This window comes from Helianthus annuus, chromosome 10, assembly GCF_002127325.2.
Source record: "Helianthus annuus cultivar XRQ/B chromosome 10, HanXRQr2.0-SUNRISE, whole genome shotgun sequence".
Lineage (NCBI taxonomy): Eukaryota > Viridiplantae > Streptophyta > Magnoliopsida > Asterales > Asteraceae > Helianthus > Helianthus annuus.
Window position 1 is genome coordinate 14,445,687 of NC_035442.2, and position 7,410 is coordinate 14,453,096.

The window sequence follows — 7,410 nt, forward strand, 5'->3', positions numbered from 1 at the left end:
CCGAGCCGAACCGAACTGAGCGGACCATTGCTGGTGCTCGGTTCGTTTACAAACCGAACCGATCCGAACCGAGCATTTTTTCAATTAAGCTGAATCGAACGAGCAAATTCTGAGTATTTTTCGAGCGAACATCGAACGAGCGTCGAGCGCCGAGCAATTTGAACAGCCCTACATGTTGCATTAAGGTGATTTACTTAAAACAAACTAGTGGGAAACCCGCGCGTTGCAGCGGAGTCAACACTTCTCCCGTTTCTTTAAGACACCAACCCACATTGATCCATTTCTTTGAAGTTGTCGACCCGTTTTGACCCAAAAATATATGAGATGGAATTTTAATTGACCCATTGAGTGAAAATATCTTACCCAAACCAACCCATATAATTTAAAAAGCAACCCAAAGTGACCCACTTGTATTTGATCCTAATCCTTTAAGTAATATTGTTCATATGCATCATCTACCAAGGCCAAGATTGAAAGTGAAACTTGCATGGTATGATAAAGTAGTTAAAACTTTTTGTACAAGAACAAGTAACATCCCAGTCAACATGACACCAAAACACTGTACCAATGTTGTTGAAAAAATGCGGCAATGGTCCTAGGTCTGGATTAGAAGGTTCAACATCAATCTGCATCACAGGCCCGAAAGAGAAAATAACTATTTGTTGTTACCCAACCAATCCAACTGAACAAAGTGAAGAGCAATAGTAACAACCCAATCAAATATATACAATCAAGAATAATGTGGTATGCTTGAAGGCTTGATGCTATATAATATGCATTTGCATGACTGTAGACAACACAAGAAAAACAGTGTTTAATAACTAATCTCAATGGCGCTCTCAAATGACCTAAAATATCATAAACTTAATATCCAGTATTTTACTACTGAATCAATTACCATTCAAAAGATGAAACACATATTACACTAATCATATCTTCTCAAAACCAAAACATCATGTCTGCAACTCAAAACAAACATCAAAAGTAACACCAAAATGAGAGTAAAAACTGAACCATTGCAATGATGATGACAAGCCAACCGAAATCAACGCAACCTCCTAGCCTCTCTCTCTCAGACTCGAGCAAAGTAAGAACATCACCCTCTCGGACTGGTCCTTTCACGTTCCTCATGATGAAACGGTTCTGGTCATCAAGAAACTTCACTCTCACCTGTGTAACGAGCTGCCCTCTCGACCAAGTCCTGCCCATTACCTTCATAAACAAGATGTTCCCAAGTAGGCCTTTTTATGCCTTTGACTCTTTGATTAATACTAACCAATAACTCAACATTGTTTCTGGTATACTACATATCAAATGTAAAATGTTAACTACCCAAATTGTCTGAGCCTCCCAAATTGCATTTTATTTTAATCCAACTAACTCCTTAGTCCTTTGGTAATAAAATGTTAACTATTAAGCTTAAAATTATTACTAAAACAAATGTTATATTCTCGCTTCACTGTAACAGTTTTGAGAGATGGCTTATAGACTAAATTGAATCCCAACAAATCACAAAGTTATTCTCCGACTCTTTGCATCATCAGGTAAGGATGGTGCTGATTGATTGTTACAAGTGACTATAGGTTAGGGGTGCTAAACAGGTCGGGTTCGCGGGTTGACGGGTCCAACTCGACCCGAACCCGAAAATTTTATATGAACCCGAACCCGAAAATTTTATATGAACCCGAACCCGAAAATCTTGTCAAACATATGAACCCGAAGACGAACCAAATATTAGTGGGTTGACCCGAACACGACCCGTTTAACCGAATCTTCAAACTTTTATTTTTTTTCTTTTTGCAAATTAATATACTTAAATTGAAATTTTACTAAAAAAAAACACAAATGCATATAATACAATTGCATTTTAATTATAAAACTTTATGTCAATCTCTCTTTTTAAGTTATAATTATGCATAAAATAAACAACCAAATTAATTTATAACATAAACGTATCGTAAAAACGTAAAAGATAATGTGAATGGGGTTAAACGGGTCAACCCGTCAACCTGACCAGGTTGACCCCAACCCGACCCGTTTAGTTAAACGGGTGGGTTCAACCTGAAACTAACCCGAACCCGTTTAGACTAAACCTAAACCCGTGAATTCCGTGTTAGGTTCATGTCGTGTTTTCGGGTCGTGTTAGAAATTCACACCCCTACTATATGTAGCTATAAAAGCCTTTGCAACCAGTAACACTACTCTGATGCCGTAACTACACCTCCAGCCATTCCATAGCATACATATTACTGATTTATTTTTGAGCTTACCATTTTGCACACACGTTTTTTTAAAGAAACAAGGTCCGAATTATTACCATTTTAACTTACCTGAGTTGTACTCATGGGGCCGAAGTTGCTTTGACCGCGCGAAACGTCGGCACAGACAAGCTCTCGATCATGTTCTACGACACTGCACCTTGGATAGTAGTAATCGGAACAATCGTCGCCCCAGGCATTTCAGTAAATGTAGGTATCAATTTAGCCGCAGGAGGAGCAGCAGCAGCAACAGCTACCTGCAGCAGCAGCTTCCACATCAGCTGCAGTAATCCTCAACCTTATGCTGTTTCGCCAATACAATAACTAAATTAATAACAGAAGGTTCATATCACTTCACTTTCTCTAAACTGTCATCCCACTTCAGATTTCCTAACCGGATTCAACGCATAACCAAGAGAGATTTCTTAGACAAGAAATAACAAACTCTCATATTTTAATATATCATTCTTTTGGGATAATTTAAATTCTACAATACAACCCTTAACTGTTATGCTACATTTCAATTTGTGATGCAGTGACCCAATGGCAGACAACTTAAAGATCTCTAATATAGAAGTAGAAGCTTCACCAATAGCTATCGAAGTTATTCGTTGTTATCTACTATTCGACAAATATGTAAGATACACACTTCAACTTTTATATCACAGTACGTTTCATAATTTTTACACATTTTTATATCAAGGAGGTGCCATTCAAGCTTTTTTAAACCAAGACGATGAAGAATACCTACCAAACTTACTAAATAATTATTTACACGTAAGATTCTTTGCCGTTCAAAAAAAAAAAAAAAAGAAGATGTGTTGTAATCACCTGGAGGCATATAGAAGCATTGCATTTTTTGCACTGCAAGTTCAACAAAACATAAATTAGAAGAATAATAATAACAACAACATGTATTCATTTAACAAAAAATGATCTCCACAGAGAAAGAAATTGGCGAAAGAGAGGTCTGTTATGTTTGTATAGCTTCTTGTAAAGAAAGAGAGAATCAGTCGGCAAAAGCTTGAGTGTGAACGAAAAACATATATGAAAGAACAGGAAACACTTTATAGTTTCCATTATTAAAAACCCTCATTATAAGGTTCTTTGAATGTCGTAACTGCAAGACATTGAAAATGCCAAATCTGCAGACATTGCCGATAAAAAGAAAACACAGGAATCCTCACAAGATCCACATTAAAAGGACACTGGATCGACTCATATGTATTTAACTATAGCTATAGGATTTTGCACATGCAACAGAAGCATTATATGCCTTGATTGTTTAACGAATTCATTATCTCGGTTGAGTGCCTATACACAACAAAGATGTCAAAATGCAAAACTAACCTCTCTCATATTTAAAACTTCCAAGGCATCTACTTTTGACCATTCATTTCACTTTTCCATGAAACATAAGCCCCATATGTAGTGTACGCCAATTTACCATTCATTTCGGAGCCTATAAACAATACATAATCCCCTAATTCAATAACTTAATTACAAATGAATCATACCGTTGGTCAGCTTTAGTGCCCTGCTTCACTTTCTCTCCATTTTGATTCTCCAATTCAGGATTCAGGATTAAAGCCTTCAGCTGGCAATGAACCATCAGCATGCCATTTGGATGCAACAAATAGAATTATCAACACTCGTTATACCAGGGGAAGAAATTAACAAATAACAAACCCTAGACATATAATCATATGAAAAAAAGGGAAACATAAGAGACACAAAAGAATCAAAATTCACATACCTTGAACGATTAATATTAATCAAATCTACAAAAGCCAATACACACTCCAAACAATCAAAATCAAATTAATATTAATAGAGAAAAAAAAAACAAATTGAAGCATTTAGGGTTAAGGGTTACCTGTTTCTGAATCTTTGTGGGTGGATCTCAAATCAACTCTAATCATCGTTTTCACCTTGCCAAATCATCAAACTGCAAATGAGTACCCAGTTCCATGATGGGTTCGATGTTAAATGGTTGCTGGTATGAAACGTATCTGGGAATTCAATTGGTGTATTAAATCAGGTATGAATACAATTGATAGAGGAAATAGGAAAGAACTGAATTGGTTTGTGGCTGTAGAGATTCAGGGAATTCAATTGCTGGTATGATGGTGGTTGTCGATTCAGGTGAAGAAATGAAGAAACTGATGATGGTGGTTGTCGATTGTAAGGAGAGAAGGATAAAATGGGAAAAAAATGTAAAAATATAGGTTTTATTTAAGCCTTTTGGCCTGCCATCTTAAAAATTAGGGGTTAAATTACTTTTATGTCCATTAGAAATGTATTATAGTTATATATAGATTCTAATTATACAAAACAAAATATTTTCTTAAATACATATTTATAGGTGGGAACTAATATCAAAGTTACTAGAAAGGTTAAATCTTCCTTGTAACATTTACAACACTTTTTATAGTATTAAACCTAGAATTGATAATTTATGACATGACATTAACAAATAAGTTCAAAACAACTATATTTTTAGTGAATAAAATATGTAATTACTATGCTTTGATAAAAGAAACTCCTACAAACATCTTACTAACTTTTTTTTTTTTGAAAATTAAACTTCATTACCACACCTTCGACTCAAACGGGCAAAAGATCAAATAAGCTACAACACCCTCGACTCAAATGGGCAAAGTTTAGCAAAGCCTCTGAACGATTTATGATTATAAGATTATATGATTAGGGGAAGGTTCAAATGAAAACCACTAGTTATTGTGAAAACTCGAAAACTAATTAAAAAGCCAAAACAACATACCAATTTTTTTTTCATACCAATTTTCGCCATTTTATATATATAAAAAAAATTTTCAAAAAAAAAAAATGTAGTGCACATGTGTAGTATATGTGTACTACACATGTGTATTACACATGTGTACTACAATTTTTTTTTTTGGAAATTTTTTTTATATAAAAAAACCTGCGATCTTTATAAAAAAATTGAAAAAAAGAAAATTTGGTGTGTTTTTTAGGCTTTTTTTAGTTAGTTTTCAAGTTTTAACAATAAAAAGTGATTTTCATTTTAACCATCCCCTATATTATTAAAAGATTATATTTTATTTTATTTTTCTTAGCTGTTGGACATGCTTACAAGTTCCAACGCCCATATCAAAGCATATATTTTTGAGCCTTTTGTCCCCCTTTTCTCTTCACAAGCCATTTTTGGCTTTTGTTTTTGAAAACAATCAAACATACGTCAATTTAGCATATCCCTGAAAATATGGTAAGGTAGGTGTTTAATTATTTATTATTCTGCAAATCTTACACGTTAAAACGTTTTATATTCACTAGGAGTGTGAAATCTAATTGTTCATGATTTAAGTTGTGGTTATTAGTTAGACAAAAAATCAAATACAAATACTCTTATCATACAAAACCTACAAATAGAGTGAAATGGTAAAAAAAATGCGGTGGTATTTTCGTAATTATTTTCTCGTAGAGTAATTATCAAAATTACCCTACAAATGATCTTGAAGGGTAACTTTATAAAATGACCTTGTAGGGTAATTTTAGAAAAACCTTGTAGGGTAATTTTGTTTTTGTAGGGTAATTTTGCAAAATGTTCTTGTAGGGTAATTTTGATCTTGTAAGATAATTTTGATCTTGTAGGGTAATTTTGTAGAGTATCATAATTACTCTACAAGTGTATCAAAACTACTCTACAAGTTTCAAAATTGCCCTATAAGAACATTTTACAAAATTACCCTATAGGATCAAAATTACCCTACAATACCAATTGTAGAGTAATTTTGATAATTACCATACGAGCAAATAATTATGAAAATGCCACCACATTTTCTTTTGCATTTTCATGTCTTTCATACGTTTTGTACGATAAGGCTGTTTGTACGTAAACCTAACTCTATTAGTTAAACGAGCTCCAGCCTAAATTAAAGGTCAGTTTGTTTACCTCTTAACGAGGCTCTTAATGGTTCAGACTGTTTGTTTCACGAGCAAATTTCTGAATGGTTCAGACATTTGCCTCTGAATGGTTAAGAATTATACAAAGTCTGAATGGTTAAGACCTCTAATATGAATTGGTCAGACATTTGCCTCTGAACGGTTAAGCATTATACATGCTCTTAATGGTTTAGACCTCTTACTAGTTCAACACTTAATGGTTCAGACATCTTACTGATTCAATACTTAACCATTCAGATGTTGCCAAACACCCCCTAAGTCCATTTAATTGTAACATCACAAAAAGAATTAGGTAATTAAACCAAATTAACCGGGGATAAGCGAGTAAAATACCATTAGTGGTAAAAGTTAACCCGATAAACATTAGGATTTAAATAAATAAACATAATGTTAAATAAAAGATAAAAAATCCTTTTTTTCTAGAAAATAAAGATTATAAAAGGCCCAGGCTACCGAGAATTAAATTAAGTCGGGTGGTAGCATCCCCGAACTTAGTAAATCTAATTATAATGTTCGTTTAATAACTGGCATGAAGTGCATGACTAGGAATATTAACCTAGTTAACATCATTGGTTGTCAAGGTGAGTTATACAAGTATGACGTTAAAAATAATTATTTTTAACAATATATATAGTTAAGATATACCAATATATATTTGAGAATAATTATATACACGAATCGAATATACATATATACAAAGAGACAATTGTATATACAAAGAGAAGTGACAAATACTTATATATATATTGGAGGCAAACATATATATACAAGGCGTGAATATATATATATATATATATATATATATATATATATATATATATATATATATATAGGATAGGGATCATGAGTGAACAACATCTTTGGTTGTGAACCTTGTGAACTAATCTCAACCATTGGTTTTAATCCTTGATCAATAGGGCAAGATTGTAATTATATAAATTACTTTTTTTTTCTTTTTTTTTTAAATTACTTTCCATAATCCAATGTCAGTTACAATTCCTATATTCATGGAGATTATACGTGATCTTCTGTAATTATATTCAAATTATATCATATACAAGTCCAATTTTTGAAACTATTCAAATCCTGATTCAATCGTAACATCGACATTGATCATGGAGGATGAACCTAGTAGCGGCTTCAATGGACAAGACCCAATCCAACAAGATGAAATCAATCCACTTTTTTACACCACCATGAGTCGACC

At 33.3% G+C, this 7,410-nt stretch overlaps 1 long non-coding RNA gene across 2 annotated transcripts; it reads right to left on the minus strand.

Annotated features, from left to right (window-relative positions):
• Positions 1 to 900: 900 nt before the first annotated feature.
• Positions 901 to 4,449, minus strand: LOC118482830. Of its 2 annotated transcripts, XR_004868955.1 has the most exons (6): positions 4,135 to 4,449; positions 4,015 to 4,039; positions 3,776 to 3,855; positions 3,090 to 3,122; positions 2,331 to 2,562; positions 901 to 1,201 (listed from the first exon to the last, which is right to left on the minus strand). It is a non-coding gene; the product is annotated as an uncharacterized LOC118482830 (long non-coding RNA). The 2 variants fall into 2 exon arrangements; XR_004868954.1 differs by having other exon boundaries at positions 901 to 2,562.
• Positions 4,450 to 7,410: the final 2,961 nt, after the last annotated feature.